The sequence below is a fragment of the Neofelis nebulosa genome, chromosome 2, assembly GCF_028018385.1.
Source record: "Neofelis nebulosa isolate mNeoNeb1 chromosome 2, mNeoNeb1.pri, whole genome shotgun sequence".
Classification (NCBI taxonomy): domain Eukaryota; kingdom Metazoa; phylum Chordata; class Mammalia; order Carnivora; family Felidae; genus Neofelis; species Neofelis nebulosa.
Genome location: NC_080783.1, coordinates 169,843,498 through 169,868,622, shown reverse-complemented (window position 1 = coordinate 169,868,622; position 25,125 = coordinate 169,843,498). Strand labels below are relative to the sequence as shown.

General features: G+C 42.8%; 1 long non-coding RNA gene across 1 annotated transcript; it reads left to right on the top strand.

Annotated features, from left to right (window-relative positions):
* The first annotated feature begins 758 nt into the window (after positions 1-758).
* On the top strand, positions 759-23,796 carry LOC131504619 (uncharacterized). Its single transcript, XR_009258079.1, has 4 exons — positions 759-2,219; positions 2,840-2,976; positions 20,012-20,321; positions 23,695-23,796. It is a non-coding gene; the product is annotated as an uncharacterized LOC131504619 (long non-coding RNA).
* Positions 23,797-25,125: the final 1,329 nt, after the last annotated feature.

Genomic DNA, 25,125 nt, shown 5'->3' with positions numbered 1-25,125 from the left:
TTAGCACATGCTTTCCATAAAAGACTCAATTATAATGTATGAACACAGACAATTTTTAAAGTCAGAGGTAGAAAAAAATATAACAGGAAAAATATTAGCCAAGGGAAAACAGGTTTAGTGAAATTGATGCAAATTAAAATAGACTTTGAGGGGAAAAACTTTAAAAAGATAATCACTTAACATGATACTATGAAGTTCAATTTATCAGGAAGATAGTTGAAAACCCATTTATCTAAGAGCATAGCTTCAAAATATGTAAAGTCTTTGGTAGATCTACAAAGAGTTATTAATAAATCCTTCACTATTTTAATACAGCTTTCTTGGTTATAGATAGATCAAGCAGGAAACAACATTGGCAAAGATATTTGAGATTTGAATAGCACTATTAAAAAGCTTTAAGAAATTGCCTTGGTTTACTATTGTCTCCATCCCCTACTCCTGTCCAGTTTCCTCCTTTATTCCAAATATGTCCCCGTCACTCTTGCTTCTCTTTTATTTGCTTATTCCAGGGAAGCTCTTGTTTGTGTTCTGTACCTCAGTTTTATTCTTTGCCTCTGATTTTAGGCTCTACTCATACCCTTAATGTGGCTTCCTTAGCTTCTTAAGCAAGTCTCTTCTCTTCCAGTATCTTAGTAGAAAGAAGCCCTTGGTAAGCAGGGCCAGAATTTCACCTCTCACCTTTCTCAAACTTTAAAGTGAGTGGGGGCTGCGGGGGTGGGGGTGGGGTGGGCAGGTTCTGACACCACATAAATGCCGGTGGTGAGTTAAGTTAGGTAAGTGCTCATAAATGTATATAGAATAAAAAGAGTAAACATGAACTTATTTGAAGAATTGTCCCCCAGCATCCTTTATGTCCAGACAAAAGTACTTGGTCTTGTCATATCCTAATCCCTAAATGCAGAGAACTTGATCAACCTTCACTCTCCCAGCCCTGCATCTGTACACATTCCAGGTCTTTATATTTCTTCTCTATTTACTCCACATTTCCTACCACTTAGTGCCCTTCATGGGATTTGAGAGTCTGGGAATGGTTTCTCCAGTACGTCTTGTGACAGGAACAGCAGTGACAGATGGAAACTGTTCGTAATATCTACCACATATGCTGGGCTCGCTCAGATGACAGTTTCTTAGAAAATGAAAATTCATCTGGCAATAAATAACAAGGGCTACAAAGCTGTTCCTACTCTTCGATCCAGTAATTCTACTGCTGGGAATTTATTTCACGGAAATAAGGAGAAAAAAGTAATCTGTCTAAAGATGTTCATAGCAGTACAATTCATAACAAAGGAAAATAGAAACAATCCAAATGCCACTGGAGAAATGGCAGGGAAAATTTTGACATTATCACAATGGAATACTTAGAGCTATTAAAAATGACAAATATATACAACAGGCCAATTCTTCGAAATGTACTTGGGAGGTAACCTACAGTGAGAGGCAGCAGACCAGAAAACATTTAGTGAGTGTCTGTTGCATAAAAGACACTTCAAATGCTAAAAGGTGATAGGATTATCTGGGTCCAAGGATGAGGAAACTGAGGTTCAAGGGATTTAGTGCCCTGCCTCGAGAGGAACTAGAATTCAAGCCTGGATCTCTCTGATTCCAAAGTCCATGTCCTCCTGCAAATGCAGCTCCTGGCTGGTTTAATTTTCTAGAAAAGATAAAAAGAAAACAGAGAGTGATCCAAAGAGATTCAAGTTTATTTTTAATTGTCTTATTAATAAATATTTGTTTAAATTTAAATTAGACAAAAGAGAAATAAAGTGAGATCTGTCTGGTCTACGAAGCTGGACTAGGCAGTCCCCTATAAGGATCTGTGTCATGTAGAAGTCCACGCTAATTATCTCTCCATTGTGCATCCAAATCATTTGAGGGGCTTGTTTAGTTCACACATGCCCTCTCTTCACCCCACCCTCCCATCCTGCAGTAAAACTCTATGTCTATGCCATAATGAGTTATTGTTGCTGGTAGAAACACCAATATTTATTTTTTTTATTTGTTTGGAGTCCAAAACAAAGACTGAAAAATCACTGGTTATAGATTTTCCTCAAAAGGTCCCTGTGAAATCCCAAGAGCTTGTATTTCAGATGGGAAGAATAAGTGTTTTCTTATACTAAACGTGTCTGTTGTACAGGTGACGTTGGATGAAATGGAGGATGCATGGTGTTCGTGTGGATTTTAGAGTAAGCGTTCTGGTCTTGGCCCAACTGCAATTGTAGGTAAGAACTATTTTAAACACACACACACACACACACACACACACACACACACACAGTCGCTGGGTTTGTCCTCAGAAACTCTTAGAATGGCATGTTTATCTTGCCCTTTACCCTCACAGAGTTTAATTTTGTAACCAAGGAAATGTCCTGGTTCTTGGGCTAACAGTTTCTCAGCAGAAGATGAACATTAAAAATATTTTGTTCCTAAAGATCTTGTGCTCCTTGCCTGCTATTGACTGAATATTTGTGCCCCCTAAAACTATATGTTAAAACCTAATTCCCAACGTGGTGATATTTGAAAGTGGGGCCTTTGGCAGAGCCCTCGTGAATTGGGAATAGTATCCTTAAAAGAGAGGTCCCAGAGAGCCCTCTCTTCCCCTCTAGCCAAGTCAGGTTATAGCAAGAAGACAGCTGTTTGTGAACCAGGAAATGGGCCCAACAGACACCGAATCCACCAGAACCTCGATCTTGGACTTTCCAGTCTCCAGAACTCTGAGAAATAAGCTTTTGTTGTTATAAACCATCCACTATGTAGTTTTCTGTTACAGCAGCCAGAACGGGTGAAGACATTGGCTTATGCATATGTTTTGACTCATTGTCCTCTTGTTGTGCACCCAAAGGTACAGTGACAACAGTCCTTCTGACTTTTCCTGAGGCCACCTGCACTCCAGCTGGCTGACTTCACTACCTCCTCCTTAATTGTTTCCGATTGGAGAAGCAATTGGATCACATACTTGAAGTGACCAGTGAATAAAGGGTAAGGAGCTGTTTTAAAGTGGCAGCCTCATGGTTCCTCAAGAGTCTATAAAACTAACCTAGGCAGAGAAATGATAGAGGTCTCCAGGCTCAAGGGCAACAGATACAGAAGACCCTTGTCATCAGAGCACCAGCTTCTGAATTATCTTCCCATGGGTGCCCTTGGAAGACACCTTCCGGACCAGAAGCTGTTCCCTTAATGACTTTGCAGAAGTAGCAAGGTGAGGTTGCTGGGAGAAGTCAGGGAATATGAGTTCCTGAAACTCTTGCAATAGGCTGATCTACTGCCCTGCTGTCTTCATGCTGACATGACGACATCCTTTTATTAAGTGGCAGGTAGCTGGGATTTTTTACTTCACTATTGCACAGGAAGGAAACTATAACCATAGGGCTCCAGAGCAGGCAGGACAGATGTGAAAGTCAGGATCTTGGGCAGGGATCACAGGGCAGGAGATAGAAGCCTGTGCTGTACAGACTTCTAAGAGCCACTAGCAGATACAATGACTTATTGGTAGTGCGACTTTGGGCCAGGTACTCAACCTCTCTGACCTTGAAGTTCCTTCTAGAGAATAAGGCTCATTCTTCCCATGTTGCAGTGTTGTTACAAAGATTAGAGAGCATGTGTCTAACATGCCTGGCTATCCATAGCCACTAAATGAATGAGATTTATTTTCATTGTCATTGTGCAATGTTTTATTGGATTCTCTTCCTCTCCTTTTTGCTTCCTAAGGTGAACTGACCGTGAATCAATGGGAAAGCAGGCAGGACAAGTGTCACCAGCTGCGATGGCTAATTTTATGTGTCAGCTTGACTGGCCATGGGGTGCCCAGACATTTGGTCAAATATTTTTTGGATTTGCCTGTGAGGCTCTTTTTGGATAAGATTAACATTTGAATCAATAGACTGAGTAAAGCAGATTGCCCTCTCTAATGTGGGTGGGCCTCATGCAATCGATTGAAGGTCTGAATAGAACAAAAAAAGCTGAGTAAGAGGCAACTGCTGCCCTGGGACTTGAACTGAAACATTGGCTCTTCTTGGGTCTTGAGACTGCAGGCTTTCAGGCCGGAAGTTACACTGTTGCCTGTCTTGATTCTCAAGCCTGTGAACTTGGACTAGAACTACAACACTGGTTCTCCTGGGTTTCCGACTTTGTGATTATAGATTTTGGGACTTCTCAGCCTCCATAACTACATGAGCCAATTCCTTACAACCAATCAATCAATCACCCTGTTTCTCTGGAGAATCCTGACTAGTACAGCAGCTTAGAGCTTTGATTTTAGGGGACAGGCCTCAGGGAAGACATGCAGAGCCAGGGGAGGCCTTCCACATTGGGAAAGGAGAGCCAGAATACAGGAGACAACAGCAGGGATGATAAGGAAGGAAGGAAAACTTTGCCCCCTTTTCTTGTTTGCCCACTTTAACTGCCAGACATAGTCTGACCTGGTCTGGCTCCTGTGAGTATTCTAGGAACAGTGCCTGTTCAGCTAAGCCCAGAGTGACCTTAATACGGAAACAGGCAGAATTGTCCCACCCTCTGTGTGCCCTGAGCATTTTGTACATAGTAGAACTATACCCATGCAATATTCCATCATATTTTAGTAACATGCCTGTCTCTCTTACTAGTCTGTGAGCTCTGTGAGGAGAAGGATAGGGTCAGATCCATCCCTGTTTCCTCAGTGCCTCGCTTAGGATCTGGCATCATGCCTGGCTCAGAGCAGACACTTCTCTGAGTGTCTGCACTTCTGTGCTTTGAAATTGTAGATTAGTAGTTGGGTGATGGAAACACCTCATTCTTTCCCTCCTTCCCACACATGTGCCTCATCTATTTCTCAGATTTAAAGGAATTTGAACCAAATAGGCTCTTTTGGATCAGGTTGGGCTAGGCTGTTGTACTAACAGCCCACTCTAAAATCTCAGTGACTTAACACAAGTTTATTTCTGACTCATGAAAAGTCCCCTGTGGTTATGGGCGACTCTCCAGGGCAGCTGTTCTCCATACAGTGTCTCCGCAATCCCACACTCCTTTGATTTGGTGTCCCCATCATCTCAACATAAGGCAGGGTGAGAGCTTGTGGAGAAAACACATTCTCTCAGCTGTGCTTCAGCCTGGAAGTGCTAGCTGTCACTTCCCCTCACTTCCTGCGGCCAGATCTAGTCACATGGCCACACCTAACTGCAAAATTGTTGGGATGACTAGTCTTCTATAGGCCCAGGCAGGAAGAGAGAACTGGATATTGGTGTGTGCTAACCATGCCTACCACAAAGGCTCAAAGCTGAAATACAGGACAGCCCAAATTCAAAGTGAGAAAACTACCAAAATTTGTAGTTCTTGTTATGATACATATATTAAGTTATTTATTCATCCAACGATATTTATTGAACACCTACTAGATGTCAAGTGTTGTTCTTGGTACTGGGGCATGGCAGTGAATAAAACAAGTCTCTGACATCATGAGCTTACAGTCTAATGGGGAGAGACATGCCAGAAATAGGTATATAAGCTCTCAGAGAGTTAACAGGTTATCAAGGAAAATAAAAGCGATAAAAGGCTATAGAGGGATAGAGGAAGTTGCTATTTTGAATATGGCGGTAGAGGAAGTGCTTGCTGATAAGAGATTTGGTGAAGTGAAGGAGACTTGCCAGTGCATGGGGGAGGGGAGGCAGTAGTGCAAGCAGAGGGAAGACCCAGTGCAATGGTAAACTTATTAATTGGGTTCATTCATCAAACACTTATTGAGCTCTTACCACTCACTATGCCAGCTGGTGGTACACATATGAATGAAATCCAGACGGTGGCCTCCAGCAATCCACAGTCCAGGAGAGGAGACAGCTGAAGAGTCAGAAGGGACACAAAAGAGAGAATTGCAATTTCCATCTGGGTGGAGAAGGGTCAGGGAATATGTTATGCAAGAGGTGACTTGATGGTCTAAAGTGGAAATTAGGAAAATCAGCCAGTAAAATAATCGTGTCATATGCGTTATCTACTGCTATGTAACAGAATACCCCAAATTGTGGTCAAACCCACAACATTGTATTATTTCTCATGATTCCGTGGATTGGCTGGGTTCTACTGGAAAATTCTTCTGGTGCATGTCATACTGACGGGGTCACTCATGTGGATGCATTTAGCTAGGAACCTGGCGTGGGCTATGTAACCAAGGTAGTTTCATTCCCGTGCCTGGTGCTACACTGAGGTGGCTGGAACATCTGGGGCTGACTGGGCTTCTCTTTCTCTCCATGGGATCTCCCGTCTAGTCCAACTGAAATTTCTTTACATGGTGGCTAGATCCCAAGAGGCTTTAAGACCTCAAAGGACTAGGACACTTGTGTGGCTCAGTCAGTTAAGTGTCTGACTCTTAATTTTGGATCAGGTAATGATCTCATGGTTTGTGAGGTCAAGTCCCATGTCAGGCTCTGTGCTGACAGCAAGAAGCCTGCTTGGGATTCTCTCTCTCCTTCTCTCTCTGTCTCCACCTTAAAATAAATAAATAAACTAAAAAAAAAAACAAAAAAAAAAACCTCAAAGGGCTAGAAGTCACGGTGTCACTTTCACTGCCTTTTAGTGGTCAAAACTGGTCAAAAAGCCAGCCCAGATTCAATGGGAAATAGACTCAACTTCCATGCCCCCAGGGATGGGAAGAATTGGTACAGATGATATTATCAGACAACTACCACAAACATTGACAATATAGAAAAGCAAGTATGTCTGTGTGCTCCCACACTGTCCTTTCTCCATAACATGAGTCAATGGCAAAAACACGAATTGTCCCAGCACACTTACCTGCTGAGTCTAGGATCTTTTAAGTCAGCTGCCCAGGTAGGCTGAACAGAGTCAGGACAAGAGATGAAATCCATTTGCCACCCAGCCATAAAGGAATATAGTAGCTGCCCAAATTGTACCTATGATATAAATATGCTAACTCTGTAGGTATTATGTCTGCAAATGAACTAGGGAAGGGCAAGTGGCAGGATGTGGATGATGCTTTTTGTCCTATTTTTGTGATAAGTAGGCAGTTTTAAATACCAAGGGATATAAAAAATTTTTAAATGATTATTCCACAGGACAAGGATAAAAAAGGAAAAGAAAACTTTATGAGAGGAGGTTGGGGTAGAGAGCAAGAATGGCTGGCCTAGAGAGAGGGGAATTCAGAGGGGCTCAGAAAAGGAGGCAGGTGACATAGGCATGTCAAGGGGTCCTGGAAAAAACAATTTTGGTCTAAGCTCTGGAGACTGTACTTGGTTTCCAGCCAGAATGAGCTTGGCATTCCCCAGCTTTGGGGCTTGGGGAAATCATCGAGCTGGGCTTAGAGGTATAACAGGTTGGAATGCAAAGGCAGCTTTATGTGTCCGACTCAGCTAGCCGAATTCTGCAGCAAACTCGGTACTTGCATTTGACCTGCTTCCAAGAGGTTTGAATCCCCAAATGTACCATAATGTGTTAAAGTCAGTTTTGTGCTTTAAACTGCTGAGAGTGTTATATTTCAGGAACCTCATCGTAAAAGAAGTTATAGAACAACAGCTAACGCTGTGCTCATAAGGATAGAAGCAAAAGAGGAGAAATGTATGCTGTTGCTTTTGGTGGTGATGGCAATTGAATTAACTAGACACCAAAGTGAGGGGCCAAGGAGTTTCCTGAGAGCTCATGTATTTATGGTATCTCCTGAGCCTTTAAATTATAGATATTTTAGCCCTGTCCCTTTAGCAAAACCAAATCCTAACGTGGAGGCACTGTGTGTAATTTAAGGCAGGAATGTCTTTCCCTTTGCCCCAGGCAGCGGTGCTGTGGTGGGAAACATGTTGGATCAGGAGTCAGGAGGGTACTACCCAAGGGGCGTCTGCAGTTTTGGCATCCTCTAAGACTTGGACTTGAAGCCAGACCCTGCCATTTCCTGGCTGGATGGCCGGCATGCCTCAGTTGATGAATTTGTAAGGTGGTAGCATGATACCTCTTTTCAGGGTTATTGTGAAGATAAATATCTTCAAAGTATTCATGGTAAAGAAGCAATATCTGCAGGGCACATGTCATCTAGCATGGGCTCTCGTCAACTCATTCATGTTTATCAGCCCACAGGCCTTCAAATGAATGAATCTCTTTCTTAGTCAAATCATTTGAATTCTGCTGCAGCTTAGTTAGAGGGACCTAGTCCAGCTGCTGAGTGGTCCCAGATGTAGTGGTCCAGGACCCCCTCCCTAACAAATACAAAGAGATCCTTTCGTGTTGAGGCTTCAAGTTGACTCTCTATGAGGCCAGATCACCATAGGTTCTGGAATTCAGGGAAAAAAATTTCCCCAGATAAAACAGAAAATTGTATTTCCTGACATCTCAGCCACCATCTGGGTTTTCTTCCACATCAAGTATCATATTTTGGCTACTGTACCCTGTTAAAACATTTACCATAAGCTCTCCCCCAGGGTATTTCAAGGCCCTCCCCATAAAACTTTCTAAGCAGAAAAATCCTTTGGGAATACGAGGGCCGGTCATGGATTAGGACAGGATTGAAATCCTTCAGCTCATGATATAGGAAACCTTCCCTGTTGGGGCCTTCACAAGGGTATTTTATTGAGGGATTTCTTCTTTTGTTTTACTATAAGTGTAATGTTGTTGTAAGTCCTAAATATTTCTGTATTGCTATCTGCTGTTGTGTTTGTCGGGTCTGTCTGGTGGAGAGGAGGCTCAAGACTTAGTTAAGATTCTCTCCTGGACATTTTAGAAATACTCCCTTTGTTTCTGGTTTCAAGGTATCTGCCACTAAGTTTCAGTCTTGCATCCATTTACTATCTTCTGGTGGCAAAGAGGTCCTGGGAAATTATCTGTTCATTAAGCACACATTGGATGTTCACCAGGAGCCAGGCACTGTCTGAGACATGGGATGCAGAGAACAGTGAGACAGCTCTTGTCCTTGGAGTCCTCACTGTCTAGTGAAGGTTGCACCTCTGATCAAGGGCCTTTCCTGTCCTTAGAAAGGCTGATTAGCCTATATGTAACTGTGATTTGATACAGGTACAGATAGATTGATTTCTTTACTACCTGTAATGTGGAATGAATAACCCAGAGCCTAGCATGTTGGCCTAAATATGGTCACCACCTTTAGTTAAAGTCATGCTAGATGCTGTAATAAGTAACAGCTCCTCCCAAATGTATAATGGACCAACAGAATAGAAATTCATTTCTCATTCACATCAAGCTCAGACATATCTGTTTACCAAGGTGCTCTTCTCCCAAGAGGGTTGCGGGATCCCAGTGTCCACAGGACCCTCTGCCGTCCACCAGCCAATGGGAGAAGTGGGAGTAGAAAGCACACCTACTTCTTAAATACTCAGACATAAAAGTGATATACATTGCTTTTGTCCACATTCTATTGGTGAGAACAAGTCACATGGCCATAGCATGATGCAAGGGGAAAGGGAGACCTGGCTTGGCAGTCACTTCCTGCAACATCTGTCCACTATGGATGGGGAACAGGTCACGTCGTTGGGTAACTAGCTGTCTTAGTCACTTCTGCTTTTCACTGGTAGGTAAAAAAAGAAAACTTTAGTTAGCTTCTCATCAATTTGCCCCTCTCACTCCCCGTTTCTTGGATCTCCAGGATCTTATAATTCCCTTTCTAGTATGATGGGATTAAAAGAACCTGGCACCTGGCTGGCTTGCTTGGTAGAGCATATTACTCTTGATCTCAGGGACATGAGTTCAAGCCCCATGTTGGGCATAGAGCTTACATTAAAAAAATAGATCAATGAAATAAAAGAACTCTGAGTTGGAAGTCAGATTTGGGTTCTATAATTACTAACACTAACCCCCAGGATAATCTTGAGCAAGTCATTCTCCTTCCATGTGTCTCAGTTTCCTTATCTGTAAAATAAAGATAGTAGTAATACCTCCTATACAGGGGTGTTTTGAAGATTAAATGTGATTCGCCTCCAAAGTGCCTAGCAGAGTGCCTGACAAATAAGAGAAACTCAACGTATATTTATTTATTAACTGAGTCAATGATGAAAGAAATTTTTATCAGCTGTTTCCTACTAACTTCCATTGGTTCCTGTGATAGTGTTTCTTGACATTATTTGGTTAAGTGGTATAGGTGGGGAAGGTCGTGGGAAGGAACTGGAATTCTCCAGGTACCCAATAAAGTCACTGAAGGCAGGAGCTGTGTGTGAGCTCCTTTGTGTATGTCCTCCCCACCCCCCGTAGTGTGTCTGTATGGAGAGGATGCCTAGTAAGGCCATGCTGGATGAATGAATTTTGTTGAATTATGGATAATTGGCTACACCATTTTCTCCAAGGGGCTGAACACTGAGGTGACCCCAGTTAGGGCCATAGACCAGAGTTGGGGTTGTCTGACTTCCAAGAATCAGAATATTTTTGTTTTGTTTCCAGGGTGTGAGGCAACATTTCCAAGGTGGGGAAGTCAGTGTTGGTACTTTCCTGGCTGAAAGTGTGAGAGCACCCTTTCACTCACCAGGCAGATAGCTTTGGGCCTCTAGGCTGACTTTATTTAACAAATTGTCCACTTGGGTATTCAAAGCTATGAGTCTTTCTAGCAAATCATAAGCAACTGTGGTTGGGCTTGTGTTAGACTTGGTTTCAAGTCCTGAATGTGCCACTCACTTAACAGGCTGAGTGGCAGAGTGGAAAGAGCATGGGCTTTGTAGTCCAACAGCTCTGGCTTCAAACCTGGCTTGCCAGGAAGGCTTTAGATGTCTTATTCAACCATCCCAAGCTTCAGTTTCCTCATCTGCAAAATGGGAACCATAGTCCTGCCACTCTCCCTTTCTGTCTCCCTCTGTCACAGGGTTGTTGAGGGACAGATTAGGGTAAAGGTTGAGAGGTTAAGCTCTGGAGGCAGACTCCCTGGGCTCCTATAATTGTGGGCTAGTTATTTAAACTTTCTGTGCCTCAGCGTCCCCATTTGTAAAATGGTGACAATAATACTCCCTACTCTAAATGCTTACTGTGTGGGATAACTGGGTTAATTAATGTGAAATGCTTAGAAGAGAGCCTGGCACAAAATAAACAGTCAACTGCAATGAGTAATAATGGATGTTATTAATATTATTAGGGTCATCATCAAGAGAATTAAACGAATATAAAGTTATTTGCTAACTCCAAAGCCACAGATCTTAAGTTTCATTACTAAAGCATTCATTAGGCCTTCCTCTACCCCCACCCAGCTCTATTTCCTGGCCTCTCTGGAATCATGGGAAATTTCTCAGCATCGAGGGAACATTTGCTTGATTTTTAGGCTTCTGGTTACTGTGGCCAAGAGCAGACGGGCTTCTTCCAGGTCCGAGCTGTGTTCTGGTGCTTTTGCCCCATCGTGTTTGGAGTACATGTTTCCTTCGGTGCACCTCCTAATTGCACAAACCAGAGCACTTCCCACCGTGGGTTTACACTGTCCCTGGAGTGGCAGGGGACTGGCCACAGACCAGCACCACAGGCTACAGAGGAGAAGCTGGGGTGTCAGGATTTCTCTTAGTGTGAGCCATGTTCGGATACTCCACCCTGGGAAAGAGGGCGGGCATGGAGTTAGTGGCAGGAAAGACCACACGCCCAGAGGGAGGCTAAGAGTGTGAGGCTTGAGGTCTGACCAGCCTGTGTTTGAGTCTCAGCTTTCCCTTTCCATAGCCATGTTACATTGGTTCATTGACTTCTGTTTGAGCCTCAGCATGTTCATCTATAAACGGGCATAATAATACCTATTCTATAGACTTGGGGCGAGCATAGGATGTGATGATTCAGTGTCTGCCACATAGCAAGCATTCAAAGAATATGAACTAAAGTCAGTTGGCAAGGGGTCAGCAAACCTGGGACCTGATAAAATGCTACCAGTGTTCTGCAAGGCAATGGGCAAGTTGGTTGACTTCTCTGGGTGGTAATTTTCTTCACTTGTAAAGTAAGTGTGGTGGTTTTATACCATGTCAACTTAGCTAAGCTGGGATCCTGGTTCCCAGAATTCCCTTCCTTTTATTTAACAAATTGTCCACTTGGGTATTCAAAGCTATGAGTCTTTCTAGCAACTCATAAGCTGGTGGATTCCATTTCAAGTTGGCTCCAAGGCACATTTTGCTAGATTTGGAAGGTGGGAGTGAAGCAGGAACCCTTTTCTGTTTTTTTTTTTTTTTTCAATATATGAAGTTTATTGTCAAACTGGTTTCCATACAACACCCAGTGCTCATCCCAAAAGGTGCCCTCCTCAATACCCATCACCCACCCACCCCTCCCTCCCATCCCCCATCAACCCTCAGTTTGTTCTCAGTTTTTTTTTTTTTTTTTTAAATTTTTTTTTTTCAACGTTTTTTATTTATTTTTGGGACAGAGAGAGACAGAGCATGAACGGGGAAGGGGCAGAGAGAGAGGGAGACACACAGAATCGGAAACAGGCTCCAGGCTCCGAGCCATCAGCCCAGAGCCTGACGCGGGGCTCGAACTCACAGACCGCGAGATCGTGACCTGGCTGAAGTCGGACGCTTAACCGACTGCGCCACCCAGGCGCCCCTGTTCTCAGTTTTTAAGAGTCTCTTATGCTTTGGCTCTCTCCCACTCTAACCTCTTTTTTTTTTTTTTTTCTCCTTCCCTTCCCCCATGGGTTTCTGTTAAGTTTCTCAGGATCCACATAAGAGTGAAACCATATGGTATCTGTCTTTCTCTGTATGGCTTATTTCACTTAGCATCACACTCTCCAGTTCCATCCACGTTGCTACAAAGGGCCATATTTCATTCTTTCTCATTGCCACGTAGTACTCCATTGTGTATATAAACCACAATTTCTTTATCCATTCATCAGTTGATGGACATTTAGGCTCTTTCCATAATTTGGCTATTGTTGAGAGTGCTGCTATAAACATTGGGGTACAAGTGCCCCTATGCATCAGTACTCCTGTATCCCTTGGGTAAATTCCTAGCAGTGCTATTGCTGGGTCATAGGGTAGGTCTATTTTTAATTTTTTGAGGAACCTCCACACTTTTTTCCAGAGTGGCTGCACCAGTTTGCATTCCCACGAACACTACAAGAGGGCAGGAACCCTTTTCAAGCTGTGGCAGGCACTGTGGCAGCACATGCACTTTGCTGCTGATTTACTAGCTCAGCTAGTTGACAGAGGTGGGCCCACAGGGCCTCTAGCTCCTCCTAGATCCTCCTAGATCCTCGATCCTAGCTTTGTCAAGTCCTGGCCAGAGTATGTGTAGTTGGGTGCAAAGGGCACAGCTTCTCCTACAGCTCATCCATGACACTGAGATTGGAGGTGGCAGAAGACAGACAAGGGTTCCAGTCAATCTATCTGAGGTCCAGATTTTTCATGTGGGTTCTGGTTTGTTCTTGCTCGTATCACTTCACATCTAGCTTTCCTTCCCAACTTGCAGTCCACTGACCTGTGTCAACAGTAGGCACAACACCCCACACACTTCTCCGGCAGTTCATACACTTGCAGAAGGTCTTAATTCTCAAACAAATCCCTTATTTTCTGTCAACCACAGTGATTCCACGTCTCTGCTTGAATTCTCACTTGATACAGTAGGGATAGTAGCAGCAATTTCACAAGACTGCTTTTCACAAGGACCAAATGAGGTTGTAGATGAGAAATTGTTTTGAAAAGTATAATGCAGGTTATGTGTATGTGGTCCCTTTATATATATATATTTTTTTAATTTATTTTTATTTTTATTTTTTTAATGTTTTATTTTTGAGACAGAGAGAGACAGAGCATGAAGAGGGGAGGGTCAGAGAGAGAGGGAGACACAGAATCTGAAACAGGCTCCAGGCTCCGAGCTTGTCAGCACAGAGCCCAATGCGGGGCTCGAACTCACGGACTGCGAGATCATGACCTGAGCCGAAGTCGGCAGCTTAACCGACTGAGCCACCCAGGCGCCCCTATTTTTTTTTAAATCATATATGGGAAATTTTTTTAGTAAAACTCAAAAGTATAATGCTTGCAAATATATATTTTTTTAATGTTTATTCATTTTTGAGACAGAGAGAGACAGGGCATGAATGGGGGAAGGTCAGAGAGAGATGGAGACACAGAATCTGAAACAGGCTCCAGGCTCTGAGCTGTCAGCACAGAGCCCGACACGGGGCTCGAACTCACGGACCGCGAGATCATGACCTGACTGAAGTTGGCTGCTTAACCAACTGAGCCACCCAGGTGCCCCACTTGCAAATATTTTTAAAAGCAGAACTCTTGGTCTCCCCATGACCTGCTCCACTGTCTTCTTTCCAGTTGCTCAGGCCAAAATCTGGGTTCATCCTTGACATCATTCTCTCCTACACATCATTTCTTCTATTCAGACTCCTGTCACTTCTCACCATCTCCACCACTAGCTCCCTACTCCAAGCCACCATGCCTCTTGTAGAGATTATGTTCTTCTCATGGCCTCCCTGTTTCCACGAGGACTAACCCAGTTAGACCCAAGCTGGATCACATCATGCTCTGCTCACAGCCCTCTGGGTGGCTTTCCCCTTCCATGATGCCACAAACCCTTGTCTATTACTGCTTCTTTGAACTCATTCCCTCCCGCCATCTCCCTGGCTCACTCTCCTCTAGCCACAATGGCCACTTGCCACTCTCCAAATATACCAAATGTGTGCCATTACTTACAATGGGACAACATCTTTCAGAGAGGAGGAATCAGACATTGGAACGATTGCTGTCTTGCATTACTGTTGGCATAGACACATCTAGGATGTCACTTGCTACCCATACACAAGTATTTACCAGTAAACTATATGACCACAGACCAAAGCTGGATGTCATTCTGGAAAGTGCTTTTTACCAGAAATTAAATGCAACTGGAACTTACTGTTAGTATTATGGTTATCAATGATAATTTAGAGTTTAATCAGTACAGTCCACAATAACATCTCATGTCTTTTGGCTATCCAGGATTTTCAGAGTGCTTTTGTGTCCATTATCTTTTTTAAGCCTCACAACACTAGCAGCTAGGCGTTTTCTCCCTTTTTACAGATAGGAAAATGGAGGCTCCCAGGAATCTGTTGACTCACTTAGAATTCGAGAGCTAGTGTTTGACAAGGGTAAAGCTAAAAAGCAGGTTTCCTAGGTGCCTGGGTGGCTCATTTGGCTGAATGTGTGACTCTTGATTTCATCTCAGGTCATGATCTCATGGTTTGTGAGTTTGAGTCCCAGGTCAGGCTCTGTGTTGACAGCACAAAGCCTGCTTTGGATTCTCTCTCTCTCTCTGTCCCTGCTCCACTTGTGCTCTCTCTCTCTCAAAAATAAATAAATATTAAAAAAATGAATAAGAAAAATAAAAAGCAGGTTTCCTGACGTCAGGCTCAGCATTCTTTCCTTTTACTACAGTTAGGAGCTACTTATAAGGCCAAACTCAGTTAAAAGTAGGGCTGGATAGAATGAAAAAAATTGTGCATTCTTCATTGCCACCATCCAAGATTGAAACTGTTCCCACCATGCCCAAACCCCAAAGTTGACACTTTTTTTTTAGATGGCAAATATCCTGGGGTGCCTGGGTGGCTCAGTCAGTTGAGCATCCGACTTTGGCTCAGGTCATGATCTCACAGTCCATGGGTTCGAGCCCCACATGGGGCTCTCTGCTGACAGCTCAGAGCCTGGAACCTGCTTCGGATTCTGTGTCTGAGAGTTTATCCACAGAGAAAATAACATTTTGTTTTGTGGAAATTAGGAAGAGTGAGAATGGAGAAGTGTGGGGAAGCATATGGTTCAGGTGAGTTGAATAAGTACATTATTATCCTTGTTTTATGAACAGGTAGTATGACTCAAGGTGCTCACGCTTGCAAGCTGACGAGGAGCAAAGCTGTCATATCATGTTTCTCATGTAAATAAGGATGTTGGATAAATATCACTGAACTCTTTTCTAATACACCATGTGCCGACTTGTGGAACTTCTGCAGCAAAACCAGGAAGCGCCGAACGTGCATCGTTTCGATACTTGTTGTTTATTACTAATAAGCATTGTCATTTACTGGACACCGATGTTAGGTATCATGCTTTACCTGTACTCTCTCACTTAACTACCTCTTCCCCCAACCCACTGGGAAGTTCTATGTACCTCTGTTTTATGTGTGAAGAAACTGAGCCTCGAGGTTATAGAGCTGATATATGGGGGAGCTGGGATTTGAATGCAGGCCTATTCCACACTGAAATTCACATTCTTTGTAATGTGGCACATCAAAGCAGAGGAGAAAGGGCACAAAATCAGAGGTGATAGCCTTAATTGAATTTAAAAGATTGTAGGCAGAGTCCATTTGAGTCCAGAAAATTACTTACTGTGATTAGATACAATCTCCTCATAGGGTTGTTTTGTTACTAAAGAAACCTGTATAAAGGCCCCAGCATAATGCCTGGCACATAGTAGGTACCATGTAACTGGCATGGAGGTGATATAGGACAGTTTTTAGGACTCATGCTCTGCAGTGAGATTGCCTGGGTCCAAATCCCATCTTCTCTACTTACTAGCTGTGTGACCTTGGGCAGGTCACAGAACCTCTCTCAGCCTAAATTTCCTCATGTTTAAAATGGGAACAAATCATCATCAAGAGATTTTGACTGTATCTATAGTCACATGAATTTTTTTTTTTTTTCTGGCCTCATGTATGCTGCTTTTGTTCTAAGAACAAAGACCATGATGGAAGTTGGGGTGAGTGACCCTTGGGGAAGGAGATGAAGGCCCTATTTCCTCAGGGCCTTTCACATTGAGAAAGCCCCTCTGCATTAGGAGGAGGCCTCCAAGAAGTCTGCTGGACCCATTGTCTCCCTATGTGCTCTCAGCTCAATTTCCCTCCCGAGCTTTGTGTGGGGATGTGATGAACATGGGAAGAGGCAGTTTAGGGCCGTGAAGTTGGGGAGGGGAGAGGGCGACAAGAGGGGTGGGAGGACGGTGCTGGGTTCCTGCCAGGTGGGCTGGAGACACAGGTACCCTGTACTGGCTGTTGGATCCCGGAAAGATTGGTGGTTTCTGCATTTATGTTCCAATGTTGGTGGCACAGGGGGCCAAGGACCTGGAGGGAGTATGGCTTCAGCCTGACTGTCATGGAGGGCAAGATGGGCAAACGGGGGACTACTATCTTGTTTGTTCCAAGGGCCCAAGGAGCACAACAGATTGTCTAGATTATCTAGTTTTGTGCTCTTTGGGACAAAGTGCCCAAGGCCTCCAGATTTCCCAGGCTCCAGGTCAGTGGAGGTGAGAAGGTGCAGGAGGTGTGGAGGGGAAGGCTTGCTCCTTTCTGGGAGGACATTTGTCCTTCAGTCAAGGTCTCATGTAATTGGGGCTGACGGGCCTGGAGATGAGTGATAGACCAGGCTCTCTGACTAGCTGAGGTCCCCTCTCCTTGCATAAATGAATAGGAAATAACCAGAGTTTAGATCTCCAGTCATTTTCCACACTGAGGATCTCCTAAGGTGCTCCTGGGACATCACCTTGAGCTTCAAGGATAGTGTTTAATTTTGAGGGGTTTTATGTTGCCTTTTTTTTTCTAATGCTAGAAGTATAAGCTGTTTGTACTATTCAGTGAGAATGAGGGAAAAGGTTGTGTTTAGCACAATGGCTATAACAATGGAGAACTCAGTATCTGACACATAGCAGTTCTCCAGTAAATATTTGTTGAATGGATGAATGAAGCTCGTACAGAGGGAAAAAGACTTGCAGGGGGGAAAAAAACCAAAAAAACCCTGAAATGTTGTTATGAGCTGGTGATAGGATTAGTGGTGATTTTTATATTTTCCCTATCCTCTAGAGCTTTGTATTGTGGTAATAAGATTATTATAATAACAGGTAATTATGACTAAAAGGAAATTTGAGCCAAAATTAAGGGGTCATTTTCTTATGAAGCAGGAGCCTGCTTATAGACTCAGCAGTTCAGCGGTGGGAACCAAGGCCTGGTGAGGAGGGTTACCTTTTTTATCTATTTCACTTCTGCTCCTTCTTTTCAAAAAGAACTAAATCTCTCCCTACCCCAAGTGAATGCCTACCAATCCCCTCTTGCCCCAAACTAATCAGTGCCCAATTCAAAATCCTGCCCAGATTCTAAAGAGGGAAGATTTTGTAATAGTTGATTAAGACATGAGGCTTTAGAATAAACAAATTATTTGAGTGCCTTAAAATATACTGTTAATTCTGAAAAGACCTCCTTATGACATACATTTTTTCAAAAAGCATCTTCTCCTGATTTTAACATTGGGTTGAGAACTTTATCAAGATTACAGCAATCAGCCCTTTTACTGTGATGTGTCACCGTCCTGAAGATTGACTGTTGTCCAACCAGGAATAGATAAGATTTGGGGAAATCCTCTCCCAGGCCTTCCTGTTCTTTTATGAGGAGTTGGTCCTAAAATATTTTCCCATTATCTTCTAACCCCATAACCTTCCAGGCTAAACTAAAGCCTGCTGAGGGAGCTGTAGCCACTTTAGGATCAGGCTGGAAGAGCCTGGCTCCTGTGCTATCTGGTGACAAGATTCAGAGACAAGACAGGATCACCCTCTTCATCTCCTAAGACCTGGTCACGGACTCCATGGGAAGTTATGGTTGCTATGGTGTCATAAGCACACCATGAGCAAAAATGTCATTTAAAAAAGAACCCCACCTTTCTTTTAAACCACTCAGAAGCCCGTTTAGACACAGGGTCGGGCAGAGGTACTTGAATATTTGGGTAAAGAACAGGTTTGAGATTCCTGGGATGCATCCTTCAAACTATGGAGTTCCCAGTCCATCCTTACTGGGCAACTGGAAGGGAAGCTGGGTTTTATTCCTAGCTCTGCCAAGAACTTACTGGGTGACACTCCCCAAGTTACTTTACTTCTTTAGGCCCCAGTTTCCTCATTTTGTTCCTGCAAAATGGGAACACTAATCCTCACCTCATAGGGTCGCTGTAGAGATGAACCGAGCTAAGGTAGGTGAGGGGGCCTGAGCTGTAGGGGTGCTCAATCATTTTAACCCCCTCCCTCCTTTCACCACAAAGAATCAGGACAGTGCATTCAAGGTTGTCAACTGCTGCACTGACTTATGCTAAGTCCCTCCATATATACCACCTGAGTCAAAGCTTTTAATTAATGCCAGGTGAACTCTGGCTGGGCTCTTACAGTCCCAGAGCTCTGAGTCATGTTTCATGCAGGGTTTAGTGCAGGAGCATTCGGGGAAGGACTCGTGCTGCTCTGGGTGAGTGGGGCCACACCTTATGCTGGGGTGTTTGTGGTAGTGGTTGCATTTTGTTGTTGGTTTGTTTGTTTTAAAAAATTCACATCCTGTCCCACAGCTGGGGCATAAAATCAAGCTTTAGTTGTGGGCTTTTTGTTTACTTTATTCACTGGATGGGCTGGTCAGGAGTTTAACGGAGGTCAAAGTCTTTATGTTGCTCGGATTCTGTGAAGAGACTCCGGCAGTTTCTGGCTACTAAATCTGCTGGTGTAAAAAAAGGAACTTAAACTAAAAAAAAAATAGGTCGACTCACACTGTCTGGCTGCTTTTAGGATAAATTCATTTTTGTTTTGCTTAAAAAGCAATAACAACAAGCTTGTAAATGTTTATGTGTTTTCATTTTGCACAAAGGCAGCTTTGGCAATGGGAATTTTTGGTAGAAAAAAATAATTAGAGAAATAATTGTGGCCGCTCTCCCAGCTGCAAATCATTGATTCATTCAGCTCCACTTAGGGAGGTAAGGAGGGTGGAAGAAGAAAAAGAAAAGGGAAAACAAAAAAGAAAAAGAAAAAAGAAAAAGTAAAAAAGCAATTAGCTTTATTGCCAGAGGACGGCTCCCTGTCAGTTCCCCTGAAGTCACCCTCACATCCTTTCTCTGAGGACAAACACCTCAGAGGTCTTGAGAGTATTTGATTTATAAAGGCTGAGAGCAGACAAAACAGAGCAGCTCAAAAATATCTTTCAAAATTTAGTAACATGATAAACAATACAATTCATTAAAGAAAAATGAGAATATATCGAAAAGAAGAAAGGGAAAGAATTCCTGGTCGTCCAAACACAACTGTTGTTGACATTTTCATGTAGTTTCTGGATGTCTTTTTGCTTTACGTGTATTTCCTCATTTGTTTCTCGTAGACGTAATGACGGAGTGTGTACTCTTCTGCACTCTGCATGTCCCACACAACAGATAATAGCATCGATGGAAGCCTTGCTATGTGCCGAGTACTGCCTGCCGCTGTTCAGTGTCCCTCAGCCCACCTGACATTCTCACCTGTCAATCATCAACCACCACTACATAAACGTGTTTAAGTCCCTGAGCATTTCTTTGGCATCACATTGTGGGAAAACAGCTGGATGAAGTTTCACCCAGTTTAAAGGCTATTTGAGGATGATCTTACTTCAGATGAGCTACATGACATGGAATTTTCACCATGGGAAGCCTTAGGTGTGTGTGTTGACTGGGGGAGGGGAGTGGGGGGAGGAGGTGGGGGTGCCTCAGCTTTTTTATTTTTACCCAGAGGGAGCACTATGACACTTCCTTGTGAAGATTTTACTAAGTTGAGTCCAGACATTTACAGTTTTAAAAGCTTGCTCTAACTTTATGGGTGAGTTTAGTATATTTCAAAATAATCGTAATTTTTTCCCCAGAGGTTTATATAAGAAATTATATACATTATACCTGAGTATGCATTATACCTGACCTAATGCCCTCTGAAGGCATTGTTTTAATGTCAGGAAGATTTTTTTTCCAATATTTTATTTAAATTCAAGTTAGTTACCATATAGGGTAGTGTTGGTTTCAGGAGTAGAGTTTAGTGACTTATCGCTTACATATAATATCCAGTGCTCATCACAACAAGTTAGGAAGAATTTTTTAAAAAAGAGAACATTAGAGGAGTCAGACATGTCAGAACGGGATCTTGTTTGAAAACCAAAGAGAAGACATGCAATGAGAATTTTCATGGCAGTTTGCCAGGAGAGGCACACTTTTCCAAGGGCACCTGGGGCACATGTCCAACCTGGGAGTGTTGAAACACCCAACTTGATGGGCATTTGTCTTTTAGAGCAATGAAACTTGAGGTACAAATATAGGCATCTATGACGCCAATTGGGAGAGACAGGCATTGGATTAAGATGCTATGGACATATAAATCCAACAATGATGTCAAATATGAGGCTTAACCAAAATTCCTGTGGACAGATATTCCAAGATAAACAATGAACTGCTTCTCACATGACAACTCTGTAATAATAACTCGGGACAAGACGTGAAGAGGTATTCATATATATTCCAACTCCTAGGACAACAAATGTGTGTATAAAACATTGTTTTCCACCAAGTTGAAAATTATTAGAAGTCTGTTTGAATCATTATAACTCTAAACATTACTTTTCAAATAGCTTGTATTAAATTTAACAATTCTCCTGAACAATGTCATATAAAGCAGCTTGAAATGATAATAGGAACTACACTTACCCCACTCATTAAAACTCAGTAAAAAAATGCTAGTGGCTCACAATATGGATACCATTATTATCCCTATTTTATAATCTGGGTCAGGACTAGGGCAAAGCAAGTAAGTTTCCCAAAGTACAAAATTTAAGGAGGCACTCACTCTCAGGCTCCTTAAATTTTGTCAAACCTACAAGTGAGCACCTCCTTAAATTTTGAGCCCTGTGTGCCTCACTTCCCTCATGCTAGTCCTGATGCTTTTGTAGATGAAGGAACTGAGGCTCTAAGAGTTAGGCTAATTGTCTAAAGTCCTCAGTGAATAAGTGGCAGAGTGAAAACTTGAGCCTGGTCTTAATTAGCTCCAAATGGCTTCAGTCCTTTACTAAATATTGACTGAAAAATCTAAGAAGGGCACCCCAGAAACACAACTTCTACCCTCCAAGAATTAATAGACATGGGGGAAACAGACATATGTGTAATAATTTGAAATGTGCATTAACAGTAGATGTTAACTGGCATCCTTTAGAGAACGAACATTCTTTGTTTGCAAAAACATCTTGATAAACTTCTGAGGTGAAAGAGAGAGTCTGTGTTGGCCGAAAAATGAAGAACAAATAAAGTGGTTAAGTTGCTCCTGGGAAAATGAGAGATAGAAGAAGGAGAAGGAGAAGAAGGGGAGAGAGGAGGAAGAGGGGAGGAAGGAAAGGAAGAGGAAGAAGGGGTGGGGGAGAAGGAGAGAAGGGAAGGGAAAAGAAGGGTAGTAGAACAGAAATGGGAGGGATGAGAGGATCCAATGAGTTGGTGTGAGGTTGGGGATTATGTATAGGAAATGGCAGTAAAATTTCCCTGGTGGAGAGGAAACTTAAAACAGTATTTTAAGAATAGAAATGCCACTGCCTGCATTTTACCCTGCTCTCCCCCCACCCACCATTTAAGTAGTCTTTGGTATCACAAATGTTCACTATAGGGAAGGGTTTGTATTGGAAATTTGGGAAGGGCACAGGACCACTGCCAGCCCTCATTACACATTTGTGCAAATTGGAGAAAGGTGCCCCTTCTGGGTGGGTATAGAAGGTGAGTAGGGCACAGGCTGGTTTTTCAGACCTCCTTTCCCCCTTAGCTTTGTGCCCTTGAGCAGGGCAAAATTTATATAGCCTTACATGATGGCCTTGGTCACATTGGGGTCAACATTGTGCAGACCAGAGGCAGCATGCATAGAAGCAGGAATTGCAGTTGGGGGACAAGGAAAATACAGACCTTTGGGAATTCACAAAAACTATAGGAAAGGCTTCAGATTTCCTCAGGGCATAGAACTGGAATTCAATGAACCTTATCCAGCTCTATGGGACTAAGATCTGGATTGCCTGTATAGACACACAACTACACCATAACATGGTATGTGTGCTGATGGAAATAGGTACAAAGTGCTGTGAAGCCCAATAGCTAGTCCTGCTTGGAAGAGCTGGGAGGCTTCCTAGAGGCAGTGACATTTAAGATGCTATTCAAAGGCTGAGCTTGTTGAGAAGATGGTATGTTCGGGCCTGGGGAGAAATTCAATTTGGTTGCAGCAAAGCTTGTGTATGGGGGAAATGGCATGGCATGGGAATGGAGGAAAGCCACAGCTGAACTATTAAGGTTCATAAGTGCAAGGTTTTGATTATCCCATAGGAGCTGGGGAACCACTGGAAAATGGCTAAGTAATTAGCAAGTTTTTTTCTGGCATGGAGGAAGAGGCTGGAGCAGGGTGGGAATGTTTGCCATGTTCTGGGTGGCTCAGGATGAGACTAAAACTAAGGTAATAGAAATAGGGATGATGAAAAATCTACTACTTTGAATAAATATCAGTTAATTAGGATTGCCAGGACTTGGTAGGGGGACCTATTGGGCATGACTGAATCGAATTTTCTAATTTGGACGACTGGGTGCATTATTGCTTTCCAGTCCCCAAACCGGAGTGCACATTGCTCTGTGTTGAGGGTCTCATCCCCCTCCATGCTCTTGTCCTGAGGACAACAGAGAAGTTGTTTCTTACTATCTGGGGCCCAGGGTCAAAGAAAGGGGGACATCAGGAGGGATAGACCCCAAGGGCAGGGAAGCCATGCACAGCTTGGTTTTTCCTGCATATTTGGGGCAGAGTAGCTGCAGGTCAATCTAGAAAGGGCTTTCCAGATGGTGGCTGACAGAGTAGCAAGTAGGCAGGGAGCAAGAAGGAGTCCTGTGTACCTCCACCAAATTCCCGAGAGCAGAGCAAGTGAGCTGAGCTAGCATGTGTCATGCACATGGAAGGACACCATTCGTACTGAATCAGTAGTAGAAGCATGTACTGAGAGTAGAAGAATGACTGAGTCCCTCTCTCCCCTTTCAGGTGCCCTATCTTTGTGGGTCAGCCTGAACCATGGCTTTGTTACAAGGGGATCTCAGAAGCAGGAAAGCCCATCCAAGGTGTGAAGTTGAAAAATCCAATAAGGTGAGTGCTGTAGGTTTGACAGGTAGTATTTCTCCCATTTTTTAAATGATGATATTCAAGCCCAGGGAGACTAAGTAACTTGCTCACTGTCTTCCAGGCTGCAAGGCCTAAAGCCAATAATGACAAATAAATCTCTGGTGGTAGGTACTCTGTAGACATTGTTCTCAGCATCTTTTTTTTTTTCTTTCTAGTTTGAGATATCATTGATATGTAACATTGTATTAATCCAAGGCATACAAAGTAATTATTTGAAATCTCTCTATATTGTGAAATGATGACCACAATAAGTTCGATCACCTCACATAGTTACAATTTCTTTTTCCTTGTGATGAGAACTTTTAAGATATACTCTCTCAACAAGTTTCAAATATACAATGCAGTATTAATTATAGTCACCATGCTGTATGTTAGTTACATCCTCAGGATTTATTTATCTTATAACTGGAAGTTTATACCTTTTGACCACCTTCACCCATTTCATCAACCCCCCATCTCTGGCCTCTGGCAACCACCAATCTGTTCTCTGTATCTATGAGTTCAGTGTCTGAGATTCTACATATAAGTGAGATCATACTGTATTTATCTTTGACTTATTTTGCTTAGCATAATACCCTCAACAACCACCCATCTTGTCACAAATGGCAGATTTCTTTATTTTGTTTTATTGTTGAATAATATTCAACAATATATTGAATGATATATTCAATACAATACAATGAGTGTGTGTGTGTGTGTGTGTGTGTGTATATATATATATATATCTATATATATCTATATATATATCTATATATATCTATATATATCACATTTTCTTTAGCCATTCATCTGTCAGTGGACCCTTAAGTTGTTTCCATGTCTTAGCTATTATTTTCTTAAAATATATTTTTAAGGTTTATTTCTTTATTTTGAGAGAGTACACACAAGTGGGGTAGGAGCAGAGAGAGAGAGAGAGAGAGAGAGAGAGAGAGAGCGAGAACCTCAAGCAGGCTCCACATTGTCAGTGCAGAGCCTGATGCGGGGCTTGAACTCATGAACCACGAGATGATGACCTGAGCTGAAGTTGGATGCTTAGCCAACTGAGCCCCCCAGGTGCCCTCATGTCTTGGCTGTTGTAAATAATGCTGCAAAGAACCTGAGCATACAGATATCTTTTGGAGATAGTGATTTTGTTTCCTTGTTTTCAGCATCTTATTCGAATCATGTCTTCCCTGTGACATTGGCACTTGTATAATCCTCATTTTACAGATGGGGAAACCAGGATACGGAGAATGTAAGTAACCTGCTCAGGGTTACAAATCATATATGATAGAACTGGAATTCAAATCCAGG